Source organism: Rhinopithecus bieti, unplaced genomic scaffold (genome assembly GCF_001698545.2).
Source record: "Rhinopithecus bieti isolate Rb0 unplaced genomic scaffold, ASM169854v2 scaffold_3041, whole genome shotgun sequence".
Lineage (NCBI taxonomy): Eukaryota > Metazoa > Chordata > Mammalia > Primates > Cercopithecidae > Rhinopithecus > Rhinopithecus bieti.
In genome coordinates, this window is record NW_016804262.1 from 3944861 (window position 1) to 3960587 (window position 15727).

Sequence of the window (15727 nt, forward strand, 5' to 3'; positions counted from 1 at the left end):
AAAAAAAATTGCACAATTTGAGCAATTCGTTTCACTTTAAAGTCTTTCCTCTCCCTAAAATATAAACCAGAATCATAATTTTCAAGAGAATAAAAAATTAAGAGATGCATTCCCTATCAAAACATATCAATTCAACACATTAGTTGCACAAGCTTGTATATACATATTATAAATAAATGCCAACATACCCTTCTTTAAATCAAAAGCTGCTTGACTATCACATACAATTTGCACTGTTACTTTTTAGTCTTTTACTCCTTTGCATTCCATGATTTTACAGAGAATCTGAAGTTATTGATGTTTCCAGAAAATATAAATGCATGATTTTATACATAGTCACAAAAATGGTGGTTTGTCATATATTCATGTAATAAATCTGAGCCAAAACTAATCAGGTTGTTAATGTTGGGATTTATATCTATTGTAGTCAATTAGTACAGTAGCTTAAATAAATTCAAACCATTTAATTCATAATTAGAACAATAGCTATTGCATGTAAAATGCAGTCCAGAATAAGTGCTGTTTGAGATGTGATGCTGGTACCACTGGAATCGAGCTGTACTGTAATTTTGTTTGTAATCCTGTATATTATGGTGTAATGCACAATTTAGAAAACATTCATCCAGTTGCAATAAAATAGTATTGAAAGTCAGAGCAATTGTTGCATTTCTTCCTAAAGGGATTTTGTTTTTATTTCTGGGGAAAATAGTCGCTTTTTTTGCTGAGTTAAAAAATACTAAACACTTTATGTAGAATAAAAGAATAGAAAAAAGGTTTACCTTGGCACATGTTCTTGTCTGTTTATCTTGCACAGGGAATCATCAGCTCTTTGTAGATAATGAAAAGACCTAATTGATATTTCATTATTTGGAATATGGGACTGGACAGAGGTACAAACAGTGTGTTTTTTCTCTGTTTTAGGTAGCTTAGCCTTTAGGCTTTTATTTCCATTTTTTAAAATGATTGTTACATGTTTTCTTCTATTTCTTTTTTTAAAAAGGTGGATTTTATTAATTATTAACAAACAAGACATAAACAGGTATCCCAGCATAGTTTGTCTATACATTTAAGACATATAAAACATTACTATTTTCTTGGTGTTCTGTTATCTGCACATTTTCCTGAACTAAACAGTTTTATCTCACAAATAGTACTGTCCCAGAGAAATTTACATACTTTTAGAAAGTACCAAAGGGAAATGAGTTAAAGAAGCCAAGAGAAGTAACATTTTATAATTGTTCTATAAACATCTTGTGATGATTTCCATCATTTCTCCATGAAAAAGCATAATGGATTATTTGTACTGAAGAACACACTATTTGTACTGTATTTTAGGAAGGTGTAATTATTTCCTCCCCCCCCCTCCGGCCCCCACCCTTTGGGGCACTATTCTGTTGTTTCATGAACACAACTCACTGGAAAAACTTATGGAAGATTCTGTCTATTGTTACGTCCACTTAAAAAAAAAAAGAGTTTGGCATTTCTTTTCCTCTAGATGTACTGACTGACAGTCATGATTCCTAGGGAATATCATTTTGGCACTTGTGCCCTGGTTCTACTGTGGTGCTCTGATTACTGTCATTAGTAACTCCATTGTTTCTACTCTGATTCGGGTGCCACATTGGACGACTACCCCCCTTCCCAAGCTTGTTCCTTTAATCTCCTTCTCATTGGTGATTTAGGGGTTCCAGAAAGCTGACCTCATTTAGCAAGCTGCTCCAGAAAAATGTGAGTAATGTAATGGACAGGAACAATTAGCCATACTAATAACACTGCCAATGAGGCTGCGTCAAGCTGTGACAGTAGCAGTAAGGAATACTTCGACGTTAAAAAAATGTTTGAGAGCAATTTAAAATATATTATTTTAACATGTTTTCTATCAGCCTTCATCACAAGACAGAAATACTTTTAAGTTAGTCCCAACTTTATCTAAAATGCAGCAATCTCATTCCAACTGAATCAGAGTTGTTATTTTGGAATCAAGCTGTTGCTTCTATATCCTGGATTGTTCTCACTGTTCTTACTTTAAGAGACAAAATACTGATATGATAGTTGAATACTACCAGTCTTCCAGCATAGGAGGGAATGAAGTGAACATTCAGATCTGATCTAATCTATTAAGTAGCTCAATTTCACCTGCAGTTAAAATTAGACATCTTCATGCAAACTAAAATCTGTTGCTGTAGTGAAGAGAAGAAATAAAAGCATGACATTTTAGGAATTCCAGCTTTCAAAATAGCAAACAGGAAAATCTAGACTGTGATCTTTTGTAAGGTAGAAACGAGCACTAAAAGTTAGGTTTTTGTTTTGTTTTGTTTTGTTTTTCCATTTTGCCAATAGAACTTCATTCTAAAACATAGGGATTCTTTCAGTCAGTCAAGGAGTAACTCACATGCCACCATCTTTTATTCAAAGGCAGGCACAGATGTTCCTTCTGCAGGGGAGGATTTAATTTATGAAAATGATATTGTTTATGCATGAATGAACTGCATGCACTCTGCATAACACATAGCACTTCCATCTGATCAGAGAAATGCCACAGAACCAGTGCCAATGTCAGAAACATATTCTACAAATTTACTCACTTAAATGTTTAATGAATATTTGGAAGGCACTTTCAAACCATAAGAAACATTTTAAATTATCTTCTTTTATGAATTCCTATCCATATTTATAAAAGACTCTTACAGCTTTTGTAATTGGCTAATGATTATACCCAGTTTGTAAGAAAGAACATATTTTACTAAATGAAAACCAACCAAAAAGAAAAAAAAATGCTGGCAAGTTTGGCTTCACTGGAAAAAATATTTCTTTTAGTTTTGCTGTTTAATGCTTGTCATGAATAATATTTGGGATTCTATGTGTTTCTTCATCTTGAGCCACAACTATTCCTATCAAATAAGATACTTAGGTATACTTGTTTAATGTGAAAATCCTATGAATAGTTATTTCTAGAAAAAGCTGGTATGTAAAATCAGGGGGAAATTTCATAGTCTAAGATGAAATTGAGCTAAATAGTGTAACTGGTGCATAATTACTATTGAATAGGAACACTTCACATAACATATTTTATTTTATATAACCGATTGCAGCTATATGGTATGATCTATCTACTTTTAATACTTAATTATAAATAAATTAAAATGAAAGATTATAATGTCTTAAGAATGTTCTACTAATCTTAGGTTTATAATATGTTATAGTAAAATAACATCTGAAATACATTTTGTGTTCTAATTTATTAATCTTAAAATCCCTGTTTTTACATTTGAAAGTCCTTACATTCTTACAAAATTAATGCATTTTCTGAAAGAAGCTAGCAATTACTAAAATGATATAAGGATCATTAGCTAACAGTTTGAACCAAGCTGTTTTAGTTCTATAATTATACAAGAAATTTAAAGTGAAAATATCTATTAAGCAATTAATAAAACTAGGTTTCAAAATATTGGCTGCTTTTCTCCTAATGGAAAATGTAAAACAGCAAAACTGTTTAAAACTACATAAAATCTCCTCACTTCTCTTTTCTTTCCTTCTAACGCCACTTATTTCTTGAAAATCATATAAATAAAATCTTTAATTCCAGGGTCTGATGAAGAATAAAAGAGCCAAAGCAACATCTTGTAGAACACCAGGACTGAGAACTCTTGTTGTTACCATTGCAAAGAGGCATTCTGGCGTCAGATGCACAGTGATTTGTATGGTGGCATAATCATTGGCTCCTGGCCAGGCATTATGTTTCAGAGGACACTATTGTCAAGAACCATTCAACCAGAAATCTGCACTGTATGCACTCAAAAGTTGAGATCATCTGCCTTCCTATGACAGGAAGAATTCTGTGCTGGCAATTGACTCATGGACTCTCTTCACACACACTAAGGCTTGGTCCAATGGCTCTGATGGAATTAACTGTGCAGCCAAACTAGTGGCATTGACAAGACAAGGCCACAGTCTCTGGGGACCTCTGGTTAAATTGCTAATTTTAAAATGCAGAGTATTATGTTAATGCTGGATTAAATCTTCAGATACATTAAATGTGGATTTGGCCATCTAGGCATTATTATGTTATGTGCCCAGTTAATTTAGAGGTAGATGGACAGTGACAATAACTATCTCTACAGATCCACAATTCTAAGAGATGGATCCAATTGTGAAATGACACGGAGAGATAAAGAGTAAGTTCAATCTAGCATATATGAAATAACTTGGTAACTGACTTTTCTATTAACAAGATGAAAAGCTAACCTGCTTTACACTTTCACATCTAAGGACAGACAACCAGAGAGGTGGCTTCACACTCTAGGCCAGTGCTAACTAAGTGCTTTTCATTCACTTGCGTATTTCATCATCAAAGCAGCCTCCTGCCTTGTTTATAGATGGGGAAACTTTAGGAAGTTGAGATACCTAGATATTTGCATTTCTGTCTTCCTTTCTTCATTCAGGTTTTTCTTTCATCGCCACTTCCTCAAAGAAGCATTTACTGATTCCCCATCTGACTTCAACTCTAGCAACTGACTTCAACTCCACCAAAATCACTATACTGTCCCTCCCTCTTTCCAGAGCATTTGCCTATCAAATGTTATCTTATGTATTTACTTGTTTAGCTTATTTTTAAACTATTTGTTTATTTTTAAACTATCTATCTCTAGGACTTCTAAGCACCTGAGAAACAGAGACAAAGTTGTCTCTTCTGTGTGTTGCTGTTCCTCTGCTGCTTAGAAGACCTAGAGGATCCTCAAAAAATATTAACTTTCCAAGGGAACTGAAGAACACTAGGCCGGGCACGGTGGCTCATGCCTGTAATCCCAGCACTTTGGGAGGCCGAGGCAGGTGGATCACGAGGTCAGGAGATAGAGACAATCCTGGCTAACACAGTGAAATCCTGTCTCTACTAAAAATATAAAAAAATTAGCCGGGCGTGGTGGCGGGTGCCTATAGTCTCAGCTACTCGGGAGGCTGAGGCAGGAGAACGGTGAACCTGGGAGGCGGAGGTTGCAGTGAGCCGAGATCCTGCCACTGCACTCCAGCCTGGGTGACAGAGCGAGACTCCATCTTAAAAAAAATAAATAAATAAGAACACTAATGTGATGCTAAAGCCTATGCTATAAGTCAAGTCAGTTGAGAATGGAGAGGACCACAGAGTATTTTCAGTCCAGCAAATGTTATAAACCTTAATTCTACAAAAAGAAAACAATGGAAACTAATTTCTATCATACTGCATGGCACCAAACTCCCCCTTCCTTTTGAGGATCATGAGTTGTCAGTTATTGTTTCTTTTATTGATATCAATTGGTTAAATATAATCTAGAATCAGAATAAAACAATTATAGGCTTTTCCAGACCATGTATTTCAATGCATGTTCTTTTTTCCTTCTGTTCATTATTCTTTCAGTAATTGTTTTGTTCTATTTTAGTGTTATGTAAAATTACTCTAGCTCATAATTTCTATTTTAAAGTGCATATTCAGTGCATAAACTTAGCACATCAATACTATCTTTTTTTTTTTTTTTATACTTTAAGTTCTAGGGTACATGTGCATAACGTGCAGGTTTGTTACATATGTATATTTGTGCCATGTTGGTGTGCTGCACCCATCAACTCGTCAGCACCCATCAATTCATCATTTATATCATGTATAACTCCCCAATGCAATCCCTCCCCCCTCCCCCCTCCCCATGATAGGCCCCAGTGTGTGATGTTCCCCTTCCTTTTTAGTGTTCGTTCTCAATGGTGTCAGTTAAGAGATCATCATCACTTTTGGTGACGTCAATGAAAGGGTATTACAATCTTAAGAGAACTGTTAATCCCTTTCCATTGGTGTCACTAACAATTGTAGTGCTTGTTTACTCATAGCAAGTATGTGACTAAGCAATGTTAACATCAAAGCAGAAAGAGGATAATAAAGTGTTCTAAAAAGAAAATTTGGTGGCTGGGTGCAGTGACTCACACCTGTAATGCCAGCACTTTTGAGAGGCTGATGAGGGTGGATAGTTTGAGCCTAGGAGTTCGAGATCAGTCTGGGCAACATGGTGAAACCTCGTGTCTACAAAAAATACAAAAATTAGTGGTGCATGATGGCGTGCATCTATAGTCCCAGCTACTCGGGGGCTCAGGTGGGAGGATCACCTGAGCCTGGGGAGGTCAAGGCTGCAGTGAGATGTGATTGCACCACAGTACTACAGCCTAGGTGACAAAGTGAGACCCTGTCTCAAAGAAAAAGAAGATGATGATTTGAGATAACGTCACTTGTTACTGTTAACAGTTAACTGAATAATCTTTTTTCTAGTCAGTGCCTAAATACATAATAAATGATAGTACAAATGTATATAAATTATAACTAAACCTAAGTAGTGATATTTATCACAATATTTCTTTACTAGAAGAATTTCTTTGTTAATAGAGGCAAGGCTACTTGTTTAGATATCTTAAAATATCAACATAAGATTTTTGGATAAATAAATTAATGAATCCTTGACTCTGGCATATTAAAAATATTAAGCAAAGAGATCTTTGCTTTCCAAGGTTTTATTTTTGCCTAATTAACTACTGGTGCATTTATATTAAAACATATTGTCATATATATATATGATACGTGTGTGTGTGTGTATATATATATATGCTATACTTGGCTGAGTAGTATCCCCTTCCCTTGCCCACCTCTCTCCCAAATGTATGTCCATCCAGAACCTCAAAATGTGGCCTCATTTGAAATACTGTCTTTCCAGATTTAATTAAGATATAAGATGTAAATTGATATGAGTTCATGCTGGATTAGGGTGGGCCCTACATCCAATCACTGATGTCCTGATAAGAAGCAGACAGAACACACAGACACACAGCATACAGGAAGGATGGCGTGTGAAGGCAAAGGCAGAGACGGGAGTGATATGTCTACAAACCAAGGGGCTCCAAGGATTTGGGGCAAACATCAGAAGCTGGGAAAGAGACAGGAATTCTCAGCTTCTCCTTCTGAATCCCTAAGAAGGAATCAACCCCGCTGACACCTTGATTTTAAACTTCTTGTCTCCAGAACTGTAACACAATACATTTTTGTTGTCTTAAGCTACGCACTTTCTGGTGATTTGTTATGGCAGCCCTAGGAAACTGATAGGTATACTAAAATCTCCAATGAATTGATGTTAAATATATATAAGTATAGAAGAGTTCATTTAAATTCTTCTGAAAATGTCTTCTTAAACTTTTAATGATACAATATATAACAACCAGTATACTTAGTTGGTATCAGGTTTGATATTTAAACAAGCTGACAAAAAACAGCTATTTAATAAACATTTGAATTATATAAAAGTTGTATTGTTTATTATTCATGTGAATGACTTAAACTGACATCGACATTTAGTGAAGTACGAAAGGGCCTAGCCAATAAACTATGAGTAATTTTTTTAAAGTCTGATTTTTGAATTGACAAAAAAAGTATCAAATATCGGCTATTATGTGTTCTTCATGTGAAGAAAATGTCATATTTATTTGATTTGTGGAGCAGCATTATATTAATAGAGCTTCTGAAACAACAAACGTAGCATTTTCCTGATTTTGCAGACACTCATTTAACACACAATTTCATATTTTAAAGTACATAATTTTTTTAAAAATAATTCTAGTCCAAATGAATTTAAGTGCCATGACTTCTAAAATTCTGTCTCTATTTTGGGTTTTATAGGACCTTGAGCCAGTACTGTTCTGGTGAGCTTAAGAGGCTAAGACTTCAACTTTAGTTATATGGGGCTTTCATCTGGTTGTCTATTTTGATTGCTCTAAACACAAGTAAGTGTTTATTTCATCTGAATGTATTTAATTGTAAGTTTTGGTTTTACGTAGATCTGGGGTTCTGTCTTGTTTTTAATCTTTATTGGTCTGTTTGTTTGGGGATAGTTGGTACTTTCATCTCTTATGCTTGTTTCTTTTTCATTTTGTGCCTACCCTTAGTCAGGTGAACATCAGTGAGGAATAAAATTTTATTGTTTTCAACCACTGAAAAAAATTTAAAAACCACATCATAATTCTGCCTCTGCCAACTGATAAAGATGCTAACTTATTAAGACAAAATGTTATGCAAGAAGACTTTACTGGAATAGAGAAACTTCCTTTTTTATGTAAGAAATACCAACAGAGACAAGTGCCTTTCTTGTGACAAATGTGATATGTGTGTGGATTAGAGGTCTGCAATGTGGCAGCATTTGGGTACTTGGAGGAGAGAATTTGAGTAGGGTAGAAAGATAGGGAGCAGAGGATGATTCTCACCCAATAGAAAGCAGAGTGAAGAAAGAAAGGGGAATTGTTTTTTGCATTATATTATTTGAGCTGTGGGATCAAGTCTTTCCATAAGCCATCCTTACACCTCTAAGTACGTTTTATTATTCTAAGCTAGTTTGACATGGGTTTTAAGCCACACACAAGAATTGCCTGATACAAGAGAGGCCTTGATTTTGTTATTGCTTGCTCATTTTTATACACTAAGATGGAGAAAACCCTGGACACACTGAAGACAAAATTGAGGAAGGTGTTGGGTTGAGTGGAGGGTAGAAGATCTGTAACATAGGTATAGAATTACATTAAACAGGAAGGACACTTATATCCAGATATAGGAGTCAGGGTAGAAAAAGAGAATTTTAGGAGTAAGGGTAACAGAGTAGCAGAAGTTTATTCTTATCAGGTCCTGGTATATGACAGTGGAGGCATGCTGACCCTCTGAATAGAGGAGTTAAAGGAGAGCACTGAAGGTTTAGAATAACTTCTCTAGGATAGAAAGAGAAAGTTTCATCAAGACTAATCAATAATAGGGCAGCAGTGCTTAGGGCCAAGCAAAGTTCAGATACCATGATAATATAGTAGTTTGTAGTAGCCTCAATCCATCTAATTCTGCAACATTTTCTCAATGGCCCATACTTAGCAGTAGTAGTGTTTTATGGCATTTAGACAACAGAAGTGAAAGCACTGGTAAGAGAGAAGTTGGAGTGAAACACCATGGGGCTCAGAAAAGCAAAGTTGATCCATCTGGTACATGGGCAAGGATGTTCCTGAACAATTCTGCAGTAAGTTGGAAGATAGAAAAAATACCTAATGAACTTGTAGATCTGGGTAAGGAGATTTTTGGTAGAATATTGTAAGGCTAATTGGCTTCTCTTAACTATATGAGATAGGGTTTTCCAAGGGAGAGAGATAAGCAAGCATAATTTAGAAGAACTATAGGGGGTCCCAGGCAGACTCTTTGGCTGGAAAATTACTCTGATAGCAAGAAGTTAGCCCCAAAGCAAAGATGAAAAGTAGGAGTTTTGTCCATTTACAAACAGTTTGTAAGCTAAAAGTATCTGTAACAAGGCTCAATCAATTTAGAAGTTCATTTTTCCAATGTTAAGGACATGCCTGTGACACAGCCTCAGAAGGTCCTGATGGCATGTGCCCAAGGTGATCAGGCTACAACTTGGTTTTATACATTTAGGGAGACATAAGACATCAATCAATACATGTAAGATGAATTCAGTCCAGAAAAGCAGGACTACTGAAAGTGGGGGCTTCCAGGTCATAAGCAGATTCAAAGGTTTTCTGATTGGCAATTGCTTGAGTTATTATCTAAAGACCTGGAATTAATAAAAGGGAATTTATCATGCAGATGAAGCTTTAGGTAGCAGGCTTCAGAGAGATGAGATTGTAAAGGTTTCTTATCAGACTTAAAAGAGTCTGTTCTACTAGAATTAAGGTCTCAGTGTTGATGTTAATGCTGGTCAGCTGTGCCTGAATTCCAAAAGGGAGGGGTATAATGAGGCATGTCTGAGTACCCTTTCCCATCATGGCATGAACTAGTTTTTCAGGTTAACTTTGGAATGTCCTTGGCTGAGAGGACGGGTCCATTGAGATGGCTGGGCAGCTTGGAATTTTATTTTTGGTTTACAAGTTCAACATTAAAAGCCTCTGTGCCTCCAACTTTTTATGGATAAAAGAAGGCTGAAAAGCTACTTGGCTGTAATCATGGGCCATTTCATTTTAATAATCTGAAAAGAAGGATAAAATGGAGGGCAGAACCAAAAGCTGGAGCCAAGAGCTGCTGAGAATGATGAATTATCGAACCACTCTCAGAGAGCAGATCTGGTGGTGAGATAGGAACATTCTCTATCTTAGGGTCTATGAAACTGGCAACACATGCCTCCTGAATTTCAGAATTGCTATGGACCATTTACTGTGATATGCTTTCTATATTTTTCCCTTTTTGATGGGAGCATCTATCATGATTATCCTCTCCCTGTCTCACTATTGTATGTTGGATTTGTGTGGGAAGATAACATGTGTTTTTAGTTCCTAGGTTCCCAGAGTAAGTGGAGCACACTCAAAGAGCCACATTCATGAGATACTGGATTTTTCACTTGATATCGTAATTGGATGAGACTTAAAAGAAAGCATATTTTGCAAATGGGAGGGATGTTAACCACTGACAACCACACCCATAGGGTCCACTATATTAGCCCGTCTGCAAAGATGGCTGCCAACAATTCCTTCTGTCCATATACATATTCCCCTTTTTAATGTGATTATTTCACCTGCCAGCAACTGAAGGGCTTTATTTCCATTTCCCCTTGTGACTTGTTTGACTAACAGCAAGAAGCAAAAGTAATGCTATTCCAATTCTAGACCTGGGCCTTAAGAGGCATGACAGCTTCTGCTTTTACTCTCTTGAAACTTAATGTCATTTTTTTAAAAGCTTAGGCTAGACTACTCATCATGAGGGATCACATGAAAAGGGATAGGCCCAGCTAGTTTCCACCCATTCCAGCCACTCCAGATGAGGTGCCAGACATGCAAATGAAGCCATCTTGGATATTTCAGCTCCAGCTGAGCTTCCAGCTAAATGCAAGTACATTCAGTTGATACCTCATAGAGCAGAACCACTGAGCTGACTTCATGCAAGTCACAGAATTGTAAGAAATAACAAATCATTGTTGATTTAAGTCAATACATTTAAGGGTTTTTTTTATCCAGTTGTAGATGAATTATACAGCCTGGGGGAAAAAGAAGATAGCACACTGTTAGTTGCCTCATCAATATTTATCCCCAACTTCTCTTTCCTTGTTAGTAGGTCTCATCTCCCACCTGGAAGCTGAAAACACCTTTCCCAGACTCTGGAAGCTACAGCACAGGCATGTTGCCCAATTCTAAACAACAGGAGCCTGGCGCAGTGGCTCAAGCCTGTTACCCCAGCACTTTGGGAGGCCAAGACGGGCGGATCACGACGTCAAGAGATCGAGAGCATCCTGGCTAACACAGTGAAACCCCGTCTCTACTAAAAAATACAAAAAACTAGCCAGGCGAGGTGGCGGGCGCCTGTAGTCACAGCTACTCGGGAGGCTGAGGCAGGAGAATGGTGTAAACCCGGGAGGCGGAGCTTGCAGTGAGCCGCGATCTGGCCACTGCACTCCAGCCTGGGCGGCAGAGCGAGACTCCGTCTCAAAAAAAAACAAAAAACAAAAAACAATAGGACATGAGAGGAAGTCTGCTGGGTGGAATATTTGGAAACAATTTTTTTTTCTCGTTAAGAAAAAAGAAATGCCCAAGGAAAACCTTGAAATGCCCCTTCCATTCTTGCTTTTGGACATTTTTTGGGAGAGGGTATGATGCTTAGCACTCCTGCAGCCACCTTGGGGCCAACAATAGAATCCTTATTGCTACCTGGTACAGTGAAGTAGAAAGCTACAAAATTCTTGATTTCTAATGACATCATATGGGATGAACCAACCCAGGAACAGTCTGACTCTGGACCTCTTTTAATGTTAGAAATAAAATCTTATTTGTAAACCACTGTTAGTTGTACAGGTTGTTGACATAGGCACTGAAGTGTCCCCAAATGGTGATGAATAATGAAACAAAAGTCAGACAGCGAGTCTAGTGCCAAATTTTTGGATGCCTATGGGTAAGAAGCTGAAGACAGTGAGCTATTTTTTCTTTTTTTAATTTATTTTTTATTTTTGTGGGTTATATATAGATGTATATATTAGTCCACTATTTTCAATAGTGAGAAGGGATGTTGCCACTTAGTATAATGCCTTTTTCACAGCTATCATAGAAACTGTATATACACGTAGCATAGAAAATGAGGATAGATTTCTGACTTAAACTGCCTATTTCATTTGTGTGCCTGGTTACACCTAATTTAAGACTCTACAATACAGCATTGCTAGCAGTTACTGTGAGAATATTTCAAGCTCCCTATTTGGTGGAAATACATTTCATTTTTTTGTTCCAAGTTTATGAATATTAGAACCTACCTAAAAGGAGCTTTTAAAACTTGAAGAAAGGAAAAGGGAGGGCCTACTCTTCTTGCCTGTGTTACCTCTTGTTACTGCTGATTGAGATGCTAGAGATCACATTGGGTGAGATGTGTCTTAGAATACAGCTGGGCAATTCACTTTTAACAGTTTCCATCTGAGTGCAAAAAACTGGCATGTGCAGAAAATTTGATATTCTGACTTGGTGGGATTCTAGGATTTGTTCTATTTTTTTTATTTCTGTAATTGTTGTAGGGACATATGGCCCTGTACCTTTTGGGCAGCAGGAGCCAGAATAGCAGGAACATTCTGACAAAATTCTCACTCAGCATGAGAGGGAAGCAGTCCCCTTGACACACTGATGAAGTGCCCATTTAGCATTACAAGTGTTTGAGAGATGGACATACAACTAAAACTCACCTTACTCAAAATATATATTGACACAGAAAAAGTAAATACAATCTGCTGTCATTAACCTTTCTTCTCACCAATGAGACATGTTAAATATCTGAAATTAATAAAGGAATTAAATTTTAAAAGTTTACTCATTCATGCATTTAACACATTTATTGAGCATCTGTTATATAAATGCACTGTTTTAGGCACAAGAGATAGAGCCATAAACAAGCAGATTAAATCACTGTTCTCAACTGAGGTACTAATCTGATATAAGAGAGGAGACAGAACTAAGTAAACATTATAAAGCAACTACATACTTTTACACAGTGTAAAGTGCAATTAAGAAAATATTATTGAATAGAGGTCAATTTTGGAATGGTTGGGCAGGGAAGACCTTCTGAGGTGACATGAAGTTGGCCTGGGCACCATGCAAAGCTATGCCATGGTGAAAAGTGTTCCAGACATAGTAGACAGCAACAGCCGAGGCCCTGAATGAGAATGAACTTGGCTTATCTGAAGAGTAGAATGAAGGCCAGAGTGGTAGGATACGTACTAATAATAGAAGAAAAATGATAGAAAAGAGAGGGTTTGAATAGGTGGGCAGGAATTGGACAACATGGTGTCTCACATGTCATAATAGAAGTTTGGATTTTATTCTACCTGCAGTGAGAAGTTGTTAATAAAAAAAATCTATATACTGGAGTTTGAGAAAGAATTATGTTGATGATAGCATAAACCCTCAATCATTTGCCACATAAACTCCAAACTTCAGCAGAGACTTAGGGAGATCAAAGGGACTACCATAGGATTACCCACTGGCTAAAATTCGGATCCATGGCAGTTGGTCCTGACTGGAATTAGACTTCCTTGTCTGTTGCCCTCATTGCAGTGGGTCTGAATGTCTCTGTCGACTGTGAATTCGTCTCCCTCTATCTGTGGCATTGAGAAGGTGGCCTAGACTTTTGGAGTCTGTCCCATTGGCCTATTACCTGGGGATTTGCTGCCCTTCTTCTGGAAGTTTGGGTATTTGTTTTCAGGGCATATTTAAAGGCCTCCTGAAAGCAATGTTAACAATAGCAGAATGTTTTTTATGGTCTTCTACTCAGACTTGGATTTCTAAGAACCAGGGATGGAGACTGTGTTTCCAGATCTAGTCAAATCCCTTCCAAACATAAAGCAACAAAGTGCCTTTTAAACTAGGACTTGCACTGTTCAATGCTCTGGAAACAAATACCCAAGCTTCAGTCAAAGGAGGGAAAGCAATGTTCAGGAAGCTTCCTGAAAGTTTTTTGAAAGCAATTTTCATGCATTAGTATTTTATATATATATATACACACACATACACACACACACACACACACACGAATTGCTAATGAGACAATTGATCTTCAGGAACTAACATGAAATAATTGGGGTCTCTTGGTATTGTTATAGATAAATGTTGAAGAAGTTCATTCATTCTTTCAGATATTAATTGAGCACTTACTGTGTACTAGGAACTGTGATAGATACTGGGAATTTAATGGTGAACAAGATAAATTCTCTGCTATCAAGGAGCTTATATTCTAACAAACTTAAAATTTACTAAGTGTTTTCTGTATTTCAGCATTGTGACTAAGTGCACTAACTCAGTGGGGAAGCTAGACAATAAACAAAGAAGTATGTAATAAGAATTAATAGTAAGTGCTATAAAGAATACTAAAGCAGGTTATGGTAGAGAGATTAATGGCAGCCTGAAGATGTCCATGTTTCAATCCCCAGAACCTGTGAATATGTTACCTTACAAAGCAAAAGAGGCTTTGCGAACATAATTAAGGGTTATCTGGGCAGGCCCAATGTAATCATAAGAGTCCTTATAAGACGAAGGCACAAAGGTCAAAGACATAGGAAAAGAGAAGATTTAAGGATAGAAACAAAGAGGAGAGATGTTACACTGCTGGCTTTGAAGATGGAAAAAGTGAACATGAGCCAAAACAAATAAAACATAGAACAAAACAAAATCCACAGGTGACCTCTAGAACAGGGGTCCCCAGTCTCTGGGCCATGAACCAGTACTTATCTGTGGTCTGTTAGGAACCAGGCCGCCCAGCAGGATATGAGTGGTGAGTGGCGGACAAGCAAGCATTACCACCTGACCCCTGTCTCCTGTCAGGCCGGTGGTAGCATCAGATTCTCATAGGAGCCTGAATCCTACTGTGAACTGCATATGCAAGGGATCTAGTTTGTGCCCCTTATGAGAAACTAATGCCTCCAAAAGGCTCACACCGCCAAACTGCCCCCATCTGTGGAAAAACTGTCTTCCACAAAACCGGTCCCTGGTGCCAAAAAGGTTGGGGACCGCTGCTCTAGAAGCTGGAAAAGAGGAGACATATTTTCCTCTAGAGCCTACAGAAGGAATATAGGCCTGCTGGCACCTTGATTAAAGTCTTATGAAACTGATTTTGGATTTCTGACCTCCAGAAATATAAAGCAATGCATTTGTTTTGTTTCAAGTCACTAAATTTATGGTAATTAGATACAGCAGCAGTAAGAAATGAATACACAGGTTTACAGGATGGTGAATTATGGAGGGTGCTCAGGAGTGGCCTCTTTGAGGTGCTGGCCTTCAAACAGAAAAATGAGCAAAGTGAAGGAATGAACCATCTGGTGGGGAGAAAAGCGTTCCAGCCAGAGGGAACAGCAAAACAAATGCTCTGAGAAGGGATTCCTCTCAATGTGTTTGAGGACTAGCAAGAAGGCTTTGTGTGAATGAGCAAGAGGAAAAAGTTGGTAGGTGATGTCAGAGACATAGCCAGGGTCCAGATTCGGAAGGACCTTTCGACTTGCTAAGCATTTGGACTTTATTCCAAGAATAATGGGAAGTCATTGGAAGGTTGTGAGCAGGGTTATGTGCTCTTATTTTTAAAAGGCACAATGTAACTCAAAAATGGAAAATCGGCTTTGGGCTGTAGCTGTCAGCACAGGGGAAAGGGAAAGCAGAGAGATGGGTTGGGAGAGCTGAGACTGAAGTTATCCAGCTGAGGGGTGCAGAAGTGCGGACTGCAATGACAGCA